General features: G+C 41.1%; 1 protein-coding gene across 1 annotated transcript in view; it reads right to left on the reverse strand.

Annotated features, from left to right (window-relative positions):
• Positions 1-3,759, reverse strand: part of CEMIP2 (cell migration inducing hyaluronidase 2) — a 40,772-nt gene extending 37,013 nt beyond the window's left edge. Inside the window, exon 1 of the mRNA XM_053466632.1 lies at positions 3,306-3,759. The gene's annotated coding sequence lies outside the window, so the exon portion shown is untranslated. The remainder of the gene's footprint in view (positions 1-3,305) is intronic.
• Between the last annotated feature and the right edge of the window lie 12,271 nt (positions 3,760-16,030).

Consider the following 16,030-nt stretch of genomic DNA (forward strand, 5'->3'; position numbering starts at 1 on the left):
TCAAAATATTTTAGCTATGCAATACAGTTTTTAATGATTGTGTTTCTTTAAATATTATTTTAATACAAGATTATTTGTATTATTCCTGGTATTAAGGGCTACATATTCTGGTAAATCCATCCCTTGACCCGCTGCTGCTGAATGTTTTCTTTGTATATACTTTTATAATTAACTGAAGAAAGCTTTTACACCGTGTAACAGGACACCATTCGTGGAAGCCAGGGAGCCACTGATTGCGTTCTAGACCATCTGGTTTGATAAGTTCAAAATTACAACATCTGTTTGGATCCCTGAAAGCATTACATAAAGTAGTAAAATGGGCTTATACTACACTTCTTTTTTTTTGTAAGAAGTGTTCATTCACATGTAAAGGTGAAATAAAATGGCACAATAACAAAATATATCACAACATAATGGTGGGTGTTACTGACCTACTCCCCCAATTCACTCATTTAGAACCTCAGATTTCAGCCCAGTTATGCAGTAAATTTAGAGGGTTACTAGTCTACTGCAAACCTACAATTATCAGAAAATAAATAGTCTAGGGGGATTTCTAACACTTTCAGTCTGCTTTTCTTATACTGGTCAAAACGCAAGAGCAATAATAAGAGAACCTATTATTAACCAGATTGGGAACCGCTCACAGAGGGAGACCAGGTGTACAAATTAGCAGGGGGAAAGAAAACCCGGCTAACTTGACAATGGATCTATTTCAATCACAAAATACAAATTTCCTATGAAATTAATTCATTTTAAACCTAACAATATATTTTATTCAATTGTAAAGCCAATCGGTAACCAGGAGATACAGTAGCTGACCGATAGATACTGAGATTTCTTCTAGATTCACCCCCTTGTTCATTACGGCCTTTGCTGCCAATTCAAGTTTAATATACTTCAAAGAAAAAGACAGCCCTAAATGAAGATTTTACTTGCAACAGTCAGAATTGAGGATTTCCCAATCACTGCTGTGTTCAATTTTGAAGAACAAACCGGAAGAACTGCAATGTATACGCAACATACAGTATACTAATATGGAACACGGCAGCTCCATATAAGGTCATGCAAGCACACTTCTGCAAACATGGGGGGGGCAAAATTCATTTTTTTTGTTAATATTCGTATAAAATAAAATGTCTCAATGTTGTTGAACTGTCATGAGCCATCATAAACTGGACTGATGCACACATATCGTAATTGTGATAAACCATGTCAGTTCCACATCTTGCTTTTTTGTCTCCTTGTTTATTTGTAGGGCCAGCAGCACTTGGTTCCTGTGCAATTCTATGAAACACGATATTCACTAGTTCTGTATCAATATTAGGGGTGAGTTTGGGTTATGTTATTATACATTATAGTGATACCTTAAAAAATATGTTATTTTCAAGAAGACTAGATCTGTACACATTCTAGTGGCCGGGGTTGGATGCCGTGCTTTCACATTAGAATATACTTCACTGAAAACTCACACTTTTAAAATGACAAAGCGATCAAATCCAGAGTAGAGAATATAAAAGAAAGAAAAGTCAAACACTTTGGGGAAACGTTTTTGGCCACCAGCAGAATATGATAAAATGTATCAATTTATGTATAGTGTGTAAGTATAGTTAGTAAACAGAACTCACTTCTTCCATAATAATAAAACTGACTCATCTCTAAACATTAATCTGTCAATGGTAGTTTCAAGACAATGGACTGTCGGTGTGTCATCCAGGACATTTGATGTTCGGAATTTGTTGTTAACATTATATCAAAATAAACATCTGTAAAGAAAATATTATGATTTATTTTTACTTTCCTGCAAAGACTTAATTTTGTTCCGAGCACTGTGTAGTTATGTAATCTGAGCAATTAATAGCAGAGGATGTATTACTAGATATTGCCAAATAGGACGGGACTGTGGAAAAAAGGACAATGGGAGTGTTGCCAAAATAACAAGAACGGAGCCAACATTTGGAAACACCTTGAAAGGCTAGCATGTAGACGTACGTGGTGTTTTATGTATTAACATTTTAGTTCTGTTTAACCGTTTTTTCAGGCTTTGCTACAATGCCGTAGCCAATAAGATACATTTCTATTCCCTCTCCACTGATCTAGTAATATGACATCCTTTGAAGGGCCCTACACATAGCTTTATAATATATGCATTTCAGAAGACCAAGAAGATAGAAAAAAAAACAAGACATAATCAAAACAAAAGATCAAAGCACAAAAGACTACTCCTCGCAGATATCCCGACACAGATTGCATGTTCACTGCATTCATCTGACTCTGTGGTCATGCATAAAAGTCATTCTGGTGACATCTTATCAACATAGCCACGTGGAATTTAATGGCAGATAAGAACCATCCAGCCCACAGTTCTTATCGAATTATCAAGATGGCCATATGCTTATACCATGTAAGTTCAAGTTGCCATTCGTGTAATAGGTAATTACCTGAGATCTTTGTACACATCCCCCCACATCCTCTGTCTCTGAAGGTCATTATGATTCACCTATCACCTATTCCTTTCCACACTAGCCAGACTTCACTAGTGCTACACCATAACTCTGGAACCTACTTATCATTAGTATCTTTTATGTATATAGCGCCAACAATTTACGCAGCGCTTAATACAATACATATATTCGAGGGGTATGACAAGACAAGAATTGACAGACTAAGACAAACCGATACATTAGGTGGAGAGAGCCCTGCTGGCAAGCTTACAATCCACTTCCACCTAACCTCCTGCTTTCAGCCTCCCCCTCAATATTAAAAAAAAATCTCAAAACATACTACTTCAGAGAATTGTACAATCTTTCAGCTAGTAGCCTATTCCCTACAGAGCGCAAGCAGGGCCGTCTTTACCTAGTGTACCGGTTTGTCAGTTCTAGTTTTGTCGCACCCTTTGTATGTATGTATTGGAAGAAGCGCTGTGTACCTTTTATATAAATCAAATATAACAATAGGACCTCCAACCCCACTGAACAGCTCCACAGAGGCTGTCAGCGCTATGAAGGTGCCGGAAATCTCTCTTGATTCACCGTTCCTGTTAATACATATGAGTCAGTGTGAGAGCAGCTGCATTAACCCCTACATACCAAACGGGATACACAGTGACACCCACAAAAGGAATCCATCATAAAGGGCACAGAAGCGGGGCTTGATATTAAAGTTCATTCAAACAGTGACTTCTTGGGGTTAATAAAGGAGCACAGGCATAGGAGGAGCTAAAAGGACCGAGCAGTGAAAGGGTTACGGAAGTTTACCCCGTGCCCCTCTTCCCCACCCGAGCCGAGGAAAGCCGCGGGTCCACTCACCGTGGTTGAAGTGTAGGGTTACACGTGCAGTAGTGAGCCGAGTTTCCCGTGGGCTGCGCTTTCCATGGCAGTCACAGGCCAGCCGCAGAGCTCCTGCCGCCTCTTACTCGGGGCACCGGTTGCTTAATAGGTGCAAGAAGTTTTCTTCGCGAAGTGACGTCTCCCGTGGCCACCCCACCCCAACCTCGGAACAACAAAGGAACCGGGCTGTCGAGCTGTCTGTCCGCCCTATTGTCTGCCTTTATTTTATCTCTGGCCCCGACAGCTATTGAGTTGTTGTTTTTTTATTTATTGTTGCTCTTTGGCTGTGTTTGATCCCAGCACCCTCGGCTGGGTCTGTTACAAAGCAGGAATCCGGGCAGAGACAGACACACTGAAGGGGGAGAAGCACAGACATCTGCCGGGGGGTCTCAGCTCCAAATCCCTATCTGCTCTTGCAGGGGGCTTCACATATATGTGATGAAGGGGGAGGGGCTTGCAGGCTTCCTTTGCGTCTTGCGCTCCCCCTCGCGCTTCCTGTAGGAAACGTTTATTGGCAAGACATGCAGTGCTCCCTGAAGGAGGGCAGACGCGAGCAGCACTGATTACTCATGTATATTCCTGAGTATATAGGCATAAGAATGCATGCGCTGATTATTAGTGCGGTGCCATGAGAATAAAGCCTGCTTTGGTTACTTTGGCCTATAAAGGTTTCTGTATAGCAAGTATGAAATGTGCTCTCTGGGAAACTGTGCAAATGCCCGGCGGGCAGCTGTGCCGACAGCGGCACACACTCGCTCGCGGACAGTGGCTAGATATGTGCATCTGCACGGTACATGACCATAATAATGTGCATCTGCACGGTACATGACCATAATAATGCGCAGCTGCGCGGATCCAGCCATCAGCCGCGCTTACACCATCAGGCAGCCGCTGGCCCTAAAGTGCCAGGGCCCTCGCTCATCGCCAGTCCGGCCCTGTAGTTTTATTATTGGCATAAAGGGCTAAATATAATATATAAGGTGGCACTTTGTTAGAGCACGCACCTCATACACTATACATTTACAAGCTTTAGTTTATATACAAGTGTGGCTGTGCATGATTTTATCTGAGCCATGGTTCACATCCTACTCTAACCATAGTGTATTGTGGGCCTGTATCTTATTTGCTTGAAATATTAGTGGCACGGTGCATTTATACAATTACATACCACCTAAGTGCCTTAGAACCCAATCCCTCTGTTCCTTTTTTCTACTCCGATGTCCCTCTCTTTTTCAAGGTCAAAATGCGTATGCAAGTGTTCTAAAGTCTTGCCTTCAGCCCCCGCTTTAGCCACATGCCATCAGGTGAAGGTTGGCACCTTCTGGCCCTGGCCTCTTGAACTCCCTACTACCATACGCAAAAATATGTACTAGCACACACACATTTACACCCTCACTCTAATAAGCTTACACACACATACAAACTCATGCTAACATACACTTACATTTACAGGTTCATGCACACACATACACATTCATTCTAACATAAACACACTCATGCCAATACAAACACACACACATACATATGCAACATACACATTCATGTAAACAAACACTCACTCTATCGCACAAATCACACAAATCACATTATTACCGCCTTACTTTCACCTGATCCTTTTTTTATACCTTCTTGCACACTGTGCAGCCACACTATTACTGTGGGGTCACGTATCATTGTGTTATGTGACCACATTTCCTCTTCCACAAGTGGACTGTACAATTGCCTCTGCATTCCATAAAACAAAATTGTCCCTCTTTGGCAATTTCCAATGATGGGATTTTCTTCTTCTGCTCACATATCCAGCAATTTAAGGATAATGTCAATTCCAACCCAAAAAAATACATTATGTTAACAAATTGAAAAATCCTTAAGCATGTGAACATACTAGTCTCAGAGCTCTCATAAAATGAAAAGTGAAAGCACTGTGTAGGAATCTTAATAAGAAAATAGTCATACCCCAACCTCTTCTTATTGCAAAGCATAGTGGTATTATGAGAAGTTGTAATAACTTGTTACTAATATTTAAACTATCTTAACTGACTCAATATAGAAAGGTAGTTGTGTTGGTGTTTATAAAAAATATATACGTTACATTTTATGATCTGCGGGTCATGATTTCCACAAATGAGATTAATCTTTTTTTTCCCATACTGATCTTGTGTATTGGTATAATTATCTAACCAGTACTTAAGTCTACACACATGAGCCATACTGTGTGGTTTAGTGGCAAGCCATAGTGATTATCCACATGCCAACTTGGTTTTGTGTATATTAAATTTCTCGTTTTCCCATTTCGTAAGGGAATTTTTACATTTGATAATCCTATGTTTTTACACCTGTTAACAGAAAAAAAATGCAGACATTAATATCCATTGACCAATAGCAGAACTGGAACATGTGCCATCTCAGAACTAAATGACTAATGTCATATAACATATGCGATGAAATGTATATACAGTTTATCAATGAAACTGAATGGGATGACAAGAGAGGAAGGTATAAAATAAGCAAAGATTACTGTGCCCCTTAATCTGGTAAATTACATAGACTGTATGGACAAAAGTATTTGGACCCACGTCTTAATTATTCAATTCAAGTTTTTCAATCAGACCCATTGCCACAGGTGCATAAAATCAAGTACTTGCAGTTTGCATTTCCAAACATTTGTGAAATGTATGTACTGTGATAGGATGTCACCTTTGCAAGAAGTTAAATTTCATTTTTTACAAGATATTCCACGGTCAACTGTAAGCGATATCATTGGAAAGTGAAAGCATTTAGGAACAGCAGCAAAGTCACGTAAAGTCACAGAGCGGGGTCACCGAGCAGGGCCATTGGAAGGGTGAGGCGAGAGAGGCATTTGCCACGGGCACAGCTGTGTGGGGGCGCACAGCCGCCTGATCAGCAGCTGCAGCCTCCAGGACTGGTTGGGGAGACCACAATCCCCCCCTAACTTACCCAACATTAGGGAGCGTGAGGTCTGTCCACAGGATGAAAGATAGAAGATGATGGATGATGAGAAAAGTAAGAGATGGAGAGAAAGGGCTGTAAGGGCTGTGTATATTTCTGTGTAATCTAGTTTGTAAGCTGGTGTGTGTATGGGCAGTGTGTGTGTGTAGGAGCAGTGTCTGTGTGTGTAAAGGCAGTGTGTGTTTATGGGCAGTGTATGTGTAAGAGCAGTGTAGGTATTTGTGTGTGTATATAAGTGTTTGTGTCAGGGGAGGGGAGTGTGAGGACAGTGTATGTGTATACATGTGTGTTTGCACAGGCTTGTGTAAGGGCAGTGTATGTGTATATGTGTGTTTATGGGTACATGTGTGTATGGGCAGGTGTGTGTGTAAGGGCAGTGTATGTGTATATGGGTGTTAATGGGCAGGTGTGTGTAACCGTAGTGTATGTGTATATATGTATGTGTGTGTAAGCTGGTGTGTGTATGGCAGTGTGTGTGTGTAAGAGCAGTGTAGGTATTTGTATGTTTGTAAGCTGGTGTGTGTGTGTATATGTGTGTAAAGGCAGGGTTCTATAAGGGCAGTGTATGTGTATTTGAGAGATAATGGGCAGGTGTGTGTAAAGGCAGTGTGTAAGGGCAGTGTATGCGTATATGTGTGTTTTTGGGCAGTCGTGTGTAAAAGCAGTGTATGCGTATATGCGTGTTAATGGACAGTTGTGTGTAAGGGCAGTGTATGCGTATATGCGTATTAATGGGCAGGTGTGTGTAAAGGCAGCGTGTATGTGTGTGCTTATGGACAGGTGTGTGTTAAGACAGTGTGTAAGGTCAGTGTAAATAAAATACCCTCTGAAAAAAAAATAGCTGGGGGGCACAATTTCCCATTCTTGCCTGGGGCGCAAAAGGAACTAGCTACGGCTCTGTCACAGAGTGCTGATGCACATGGTGCTTAAAAGTCGCCAACACTCTTCTGATTTCATAGCTGAAGCGTTCCAAACTTCTACTGGCATTAATATCACCACAAACAACGTGCGGCAGGAGCTTCATGGAAGGGGTTTCTATGGCTGAGCAGCTGCATACAAGCCTCACATCACCAAGCGTTGGATCGAATGCTGTAAAGCTCGCCACCACTGGACTCTGGAAGAGTGGAAACATGTTCTGTGGAGTGAAGAATCATGCTTCTCTGGTTAGCACTCAAGTGTGCGAGTTTGGGTTTGGCGGATGCCAGAAAACCTTAGTTGCCTGACTACATTGTGCCAACTGTAAAGATTGGTGGAAGAGGGATAATGTTATGGGGCTGTTTTTAAGAGGTTGCGTCCCTTTATTCCAGAGAAAGAAAATCTTAATGCTTCAGCATATAGAGACATTTTGGACAATGCTATGCTTCCAACTTTGTGGGAAGAGTTTAGGGAAGGCCCTTTTCTATTCCAGCATGACTGCACCCCAGTGCACATAGCAAGGCCCATAAAGACATGGTTGGATGAGCTTGGTGTGGAGGAACTTGAGTGACCCACACAGAGCCCTGATCTCAACCCCATCGAACACGTTTGGAATGAAGTGGGACGGAGATTGTAAGCCAGGCCTTCTCGTCCAACATCAGTACCTGACCTCACAAATGTTCTACTGAATGAATGTTTACAAATTCCCACAGAAACACTCCAAGATCTTGTGGAAATCCTTCCCAGAAGAGTGGAAGCTGTTATAGCTGTAAAGAGGGGGGCAACTACATTTTAATGTATTTAGAATGTGAAGTCATCAAAGTCTCTGTTGGTGTAATGGTCATGTGTCCCAATACTTTTGTCCATATAGTATACTTAATGTTTTGGGTCACTTTTCTAAAAATCATCCATAAGGAATTCTGCACTCACATAACTGAACATCCGGTTGCTGGATGTTAAAAACAAAGAGCCATTAAATGATCGAGGATGTGGTGCGTTCATGCCCTCGAGAAATAATAAATCATCTTCTACCATGTCATACTCGCTTCCCCCAAATTGATAAAGTCATTGCTTTTTTAGGGACTTGTTAATACATTATGTTTGAGTAATCACTCTATCTTAGGAAGTTTGAGGACAACCAACATTCTAAAAAGAAGGGACATTTCGATTTATGTATTGTGATTAACTAACAATACCTAGTCATTTTTTAAGGACGCAACTCGAACGTGTTCCTAGTGTCAAGGTTGAAGTTACATACCAGGTGCATAAAAAAAGACTACCTTTTTAATTAAAACACAAGCTGTAGCGCTCTAATGTCAGAAAAAGGGCAAACAGTCCTTTATACAGCTTGTGACACAGCAACAAAAGATGAGCCATAGTGAACTGAGTCAAGGAGGAACGACGAGACATGGAATTGATGGCATGACCCCCACAGTGCCATGATGTCAGCATCATCGAGTCTGTTTGGGATTACATGTGAGAGAGAGAGAGAAGCAGCTAAGACTAAAATCCTCAGAAGAAATCTGGTTGGTTCTTCAAGAAGTTTGGAACCATATACCTTAAAAAGCTGTGAGCAAGTGGTCACACCAAATATAGATTTGATTTAGATTTTTCTTCTGTTCATTCACTTTGCTTTTTGTTAAATGATAAAAAATAAACCATTAATATCTCTATTTCTGACAGCATTCTTACTTTACAGCATTTTTTCTCACCTGCCTAAACCTTTTGCGCAATACTGTATATATATGATAAATTATATATGAGTTAGCTTTAAGAAATTGATTTGGTTTTAGGCACTTTTAGTATTTGGAAAAAAATATGCTTTTTGTAAGGTTCTATTTTTGCTGATATATCATGCGATCAGATGCATGGTTTTCCTTAAACTAATTATATATAAATAGCTTCACTGAGAAAACATATAAAGGCTTTTAATATAATAACACTAATTACACACATACATATAGTGTATACACATAGTTAAACATGCATGTAGCTTTGTAACTTCAAAAATTAGAGAGATATGGCGATAGTGTCTGGTTAATATGAGTTAGGGTAAGTTGTCATATAAAGAATGGTTTATTTGATCACATAGGCATGTATTGTCCATGCAAATACATAAAATATAGGTCCAACAAGTCAGGATTGCCTAGGCTCTTATTGAAATAAAGATGACCCAGTGCTAATGGTATGATATAACACACAAAGAACTAATTGTTCTTTGCTGGTATGCATGCATGTGATAAACGTTACTGCTTGCACGCATTGATTAGATATGTTATAGCTACCAGGAAAGTAGGCAATGACTACATGTGTGGGGCATGAAAACAGATTATTGTTTAATGAAATGTTAGGTGACATCTGAATGTATTGATTTGATCTGTAGGTGATGGCATCAGCTAAGCCATTATTAAACGTTTGTAATGAGTTTGTAATGCCAAAGCAGATACCAGTCACATTTCTGGAAGAACAGATGGTCTAGCATTAACATTATGCCAAATTTCTGTGGGATGCAGACACTCGATGGAGTCACCACATATGGCAGGCACAGCCAGTGTGGTGAGAGATAGAGTATGTAAGAGCCTGAGTAAACATGTGTGTGCGTGTGTATTTTGGCAATTGGGTGGGTTGTGGGAGGTGGGGATACGAGCAGGGGGGCATTGGGCCACTGAGCAGGTAGCCCAGCCATGAGGTGCCACTTCTACCCTGTGCAAAAGTGTTGGAGTTGACTGGAGTTGAACACATCTTCTGCTTGTAATATAGCTGGGGGAGGGTGGGCGATGGAAGGGGCAAATGCATTAAAACTGATTCTTATAACAAAGTATGAAACATGATCTTATCACCACAACAACTAGGAGATTTCCTAAGTTCCTAAAATATATCTTGCTATACTGCCTATCTCATAGGATCATGTGACCATGCATTGATGTCATGGGAGTTATGTATACTTCAGCCCCAGAGTCTCGATAAAGGTCTGCCTACTAAAAGAATTAATTCCCTGAGCCACTCTGGTTGCAATGGTGACCAAATTACTTTTCAACTTTACATCTTTTATACTAGCACCATAGTGTAGTTATTATCATCACTTAGGAAGAGTCATCAAACTGTTGTAGAACCAAGGAACAAAATGATCATAGCCAGTTATAAATTAGACGTTTTGGATGAAATAAATAGTTAATCAAACTTTCTTGAATAGAATTTGTTTATAAATGCAGAGTTCCCAGTCCCCATCTCACTTTACTGCATTAGTCACCCATAATTATCGGTCCAGGATTGCTCATAGCTCCTACTGCTAATGTTGACTCTGGAAAGATCTGTTTCCTGATGTCTAGTGAGGTTCCAGAACCTCATGCTTAAGAATCAGATATATTATAAACAGTTATACATACAACATACAAAACAATAAGTAGCTATAAAGTAACAGTCCTGGCATGAAGAATATTTGTAACAAAATTAGGTAACTACAACTGGGCTTTTGCTTGAATTTAACAATATTACAACTATGGCTTGTGCAAATGAATCAAAAAACTATTCAGGCAAATTTTCCGTTTTGTTTTTGGTCCATACGTTTTCAGACAGCAAATTTAGTTTCCTTCCCTTTCGGTTCATTCAGAAACTAAATTCATTCACTTTCTCAAACTTTCTCACATTCTCACTCAAGCTCTCTCACACTCTCATTCACGTTCACACTTTTTCCCACAGCTCCTCTTCCTTTTCTTCTGATTTCTTCCTTCGTCCAATTCTCCTTGTGTCTTCTTTCTTCGTCCGATTCTGCTTGTGTCTCCTTTCTTCGCCCACTTCCCCATGAACCAGGCTTCCCAGAGTACTTCCGCTAAAGCGTGAAACCTGTGGTCACACCCTCTACTTGGATTGGAGGAACAAGGGAGAGGCTGTCGCTATGGCTCTGCCTTTTTCAGAAGTATTCTGAGAGGTCAGAATAATGAATTCACGGAGAAAGAGAAGCATTTCTGTAACTCTTTTTCTCTGCTAATTTGTTTGGAGACAGGGACACAGAAAATTATGGCAGAGAAGGTAGAGAGTGTGAATGAGAGTGTGAGAGAGCAAGAGAGTTTGAGAGAGAGAAAGTGAGAGAGTGTAAGTGGAAAAAAACTAAAATTCTGAACTTCCTGTTTCATTTTCGTTTGTTTCGTTGGGGTACCTTGTACTTTTAAAATTTTAATTTGTAGGAATCTGAATGGACAAGTCTACTAAATATACTGTCAAAGCTACAGAATACAATTTATAACACACAACAATGCCACTGTCACCAGGAAATTTTCCAATTGGACCTAAAGAGCTGTGTCAATAAGGGATATAGGCAGACTACTTAATAGGGCTCCTGGCCAGGTTGCGGCACTCCATGGGACTCCACGCTGGTGTACCTGGTAGTCCAGCACTAGCAAACCTCTCCTTCAGTGGTTCATTTCTGGCGGTTTACCTCCAGCCAACGTTGCCTTTTTTCATCAGTTTTTAAAGTGCTGCGGGCCACCTGATGTAGAAACGTGCGCTGAGGCACGGGACATCTTAAGACACATGACCCTGTGCTACAATGTAAGTGCGCAGGATCACGTGAAGTCAGCTGACCCATTTTCCCCATTAAGCATAACTTTAAAGGAGGAACTTTGGAGCCCCCCATGGTAAGTCTTGCAGGGGTGCACCATTTTTTGTAATGCCACTGGTATTACAGTCCCATGCAGACCCAGTGACATATGGAAATTAGGTATAAAGCTACGCTTCCAGCCATGTCTTATTCCTGGCATCTACTGAACATTTTAATCATTATGAATTAACAACCATAGGACTAAACGTACCTTAAAATACTAAAATTGTGCTTGGCTTTTAATCCATTATATCAGTATGAAATCACAGTTGTGTTATATTGAAATACCACTAGATGGCGAAATAATACCACTTTCACCTAAATAAAAGGCAAGCGCTTGTACTTTGTGACTGTGAAGTATCATTGCACATACACAGACATTGTAACAAAAAGTTTGACCCACTCACAATGATATACTCATTGCACATTTGCAATGTAATCGCACATAACCACTTGGCTGTTGAGCTGTGTTGTAGATTTTCCAGATGACAGAAGAGTTAATTTAATAGGACTAAAGCATTGGCACAACAAAATGTGATTTATTTGTTTTTTGCAATTAATATTTAAAAAAATGTAATAATACTAACTAAACAAGGGTGGCGGCCCAACCATTTTAGCTGTGTGGTTAGGTGTAAGCAGTTTGACCTTTTGTTTGATTATGTAGCTGTAAGATTACTTTGTTTTGTTTGTTTACTGATTGCCATGCCATATTTTTTTTAAATGTCTGGTCCACCTGATATAGGTAGTAAACTGCCCCTTGATGTAGTTGTAATAGATCCAGAATTTGGGGTCATTATCTAGAATATTTATTAGTACCATATCATCCAGGCCTGGATTGGCTGCCACAAACATGGGGCAAATGCTTGGACTGGGTTCAATCCATACTGCAAAATTGGCAACACTACCATGCGTTTTGTACACAAACACAAGGGGAGACCACATTAACTTGGTGGTATTGGAGGATTAGATGAAATAGTCTTTCCTCCACTCTCTCCGCCATAATCCCTAAGTCCTCTAAATCACTACAAATGAGCTGTATCCTTCTTCAAAAAAAGTATGTATGGATGAGAGAGTTCAGAAAATGATTTTTAAAATAAGCTAGAGCAGGGCTCGACAAATCCCAGGCGCCAGGTCGCCATGGCGACAGAGAATTTTGTCCTGGCGCCTAGGTTTTGTCAGCCTCTTACATTCAGAAAAAAATGTGGATGTAAGAGGCTGAGTCACCACACGGGGGCGCTGCTGCTGCCGTCTACCCAGGAGTCTGGGCAGACAGCACAGCCACTCTGAGCCCGCCCCCGAGCCTGAGATCACTCCCACGGAGTGAGCCTGTAGGCTGAAAACGCGGTTGCTGCAAAACCAGCAATCGCGTTTTCAGCTGCCACAGGCAGCTTCAGGGAAGGGGGTTGTGTGTTGATTGGGTCCCCACACAAGTGTGGGGACCTGACACAACACCCCCCTGCTGCCTGATCGCTCCATGAGAGCGACAGTGCAGCGTTAACCCCTTCAATGCCGCGATCGCGGCATTTAGGTGTTAATTCCCGTTTTGTACGGGGCTCTGCTGCTGGTGGTCTGCCTGGTTCCAGGCAGACCAGCAACAGCAAAAACAAGCCCCCACAAGCCATGTGATGACTCCTGTAGGCATGGAAGCCTACAGCAGTCACCAGAGACTCCCCCTGCAATGGCTGGTCTATAGACCATCAATTTGAGTGCTAGCTGCCAGAGGCAGCTTCAGGGACAGGGGAGAGGGTTCTTAGGTCTCCCCGTGAGTCACCCCCTTGCTGCCTGATCGCTCCCTGAGAGCGACAGTGCAGCGTTAACCCCTTCAATGCCACAATTGTGTATGACACATTCGTGGCATTGCAGGGGTTAACATTTGTCCCCACAAGCTTGTGGGGACTAAATATCAGTCAATGCTGTGCTCCAATGGAACATCAGCATTGAAAGGGTTAAAAAAAAAACCAGCACTGACCTGAAAGCCCAGGGTGCTTCCAGGTCAAATGCTGTGAGTTTAGTAAGTGGGCTGATGATGATCAGATCACTCCTGACCAACTGTTTAAAAAAATCCTGGCTCCTAACTTTTTTACCTGGCGCCTAGATTCACAACAAATTTGTCAAGCCCTGAGCTAGAGAGAGGAGCTTTATGCCTAGGGTGGCAAAATAATTCCACTGGTCTTGGCAGCAGGAATTTCCTTATTAAGGGCTATCACTAAGACATAAATATGAGAGTTAATAAAAGGATATATGAGGTCAGATGCATTTCTAGTTTCATGGCTCAGTTGGCAGAAGGTATATTTAAGGCAGCAAACAGCATGTTTTTGTGATCAACAGAAACAACTTGGGCCGATGGCATCATCTATATCACCTATTTCATTATTCAGGAATCAGGAAAGATAGTATGTGTCATGCCAGGAACATAGTAATATGGTAAGGGGAGTGGTACAGATCAGAATGGTTTTTATGTCTTAGTCACCGGCATGTGTTCTGCCATACACTGTTTGTGCCCATGTAGAAAATTACAGATATGTTTGGCTCCGAACTCGAATTCTTCATTAATAGCTATTTAAAATAGGAAGAAGATATTCAAGCTCTTGTTCCCTACGTCAATAAGCTCGGTCAGGACTTGCATGGTGAATTTTCCAGGTAAAAGTATGGACGCATAAATACTGGACAGGACTTGTCATGTAATGTATCCAAGATAGCAGACATTGCTCAGACATGTGATGAGTAACGCAGGCAAACTGTGTCAGTCATTGTATTGAAATAGGGCTTGAAATAATAGGTCTTCATGTAATGTGAGTTGATTTGTATGGTTTAGAAAAAAAAAAGGCATCTTGAACTAGTTTTTTAGAATAACTTTTAATTTACCGTATTTGCTCGATTATAAGACGAGGTTTTTTCCAGAGCAAATGCTCTGAAAAATACCCCTCGTCTTATAATCGGGGTCGTCTTATAATCAGACCCCAAAAAAATGCTGCTTACCGGTCGCGAGCAGCGTCTCTTCTGTTAGAAGCAGGGCAGGAAGCTTGCAGCGTCCTCACAGAACTCTATCTCCCCCCTCCCTCCTCTGGGGGCGGGGCCAGAGAAGTTGCTACAGCCGGTCCCCTGCAGAAGTCTGCGAGTGGGAGATCTGCAGTTCAGGTGAGGGGGTGGGGGAGGGTTTTTGAGTATGTGTGAAGTGTGTGTGATTAATGGAATGAATGAGTATTTAAATGTTTGTGAATGAGTGTGAGTGTGTGTGTGATAGCATGGATGTGTAAGGGGGGTGGGGGTTGTAGCATGGCATATGGAGGCTGTAATCCCACTGCTATCATCCCCAGGTTCCAGCATGTACTGGCTGCCTTGGCTTGATAGGAGTGTGATTGCTGTTAGCAGTTTGATATATATATATATATATATCAAACTGCTAACAGCAATCACACTCCTATCAAGCCAAGGCAGCCAGTACATGCTGGGTTAAAAGGCATATCATGGGGCTGAGTGGCATATAGGGGGTTAAAATGCATTTCTGGACCTCCAGAAATGCATTTTAACCCCCTATATGCCACTCAGCCCCATGATATGCCTATATACCTCCAGAAATGCTTTATACCCCCCTATATGCCACTCAGCCCCATGATATGCCTTTTAACCCCCTATATGCCAGAGTGGCATACAGGGGTATAAGGCATATCATGGGGCAGAGTGGCAAATAGGGGGGTATAAAGCATTTCTGGGGGCAGAGTGGCATAACTGGGGGGGGCAGGTTGGCAAATAAAAGGAAATTTAAAAAATATATTTTTCTCAATCATAGCTTTTATTAAACATGAAAAAAATTTACATTAATTCATATTTACTGGTAAAACTTTTTCCCTATAGGGTAGTCTTATATTCAGGCTTTTTGTTTTTTTCCTAAATTAATATTTTGATTTTGGGGGGTCGTCTTATAATCGGGGTCGTCTTATAATCGAGCAAATACGGTAATTGACTTTTATTTGTGGTACAGAGACACAATGTAATAAAGATGAATTATTGGTATATTAAATACTTAATCTAAGAAGTGCAGTAAATAAAATAAAAAATGTAATTTGTAATCTTATGTCGCGGCAGTGTGTAAATTAACTTCATAATAAGCATTTCTTTAAAGAGGTATCCGTGCAGTTTACTGGTTCATGTGTATTTTATTGCTTAAAATGTTTTAAATAATAAACAGGCAAACATCCTGCCCAGTGGCTTTTCATTATAT

This window comes from Spea bombifrons, chromosome 1 (genome assembly GCF_027358695.1).
Source record: "Spea bombifrons isolate aSpeBom1 chromosome 1, aSpeBom1.2.pri, whole genome shotgun sequence".
In the NCBI taxonomy this organism is placed as follows: Eukaryota; Metazoa; Chordata; class Amphibia; order Anura; family Pelobatidae; genus Spea; species Spea bombifrons.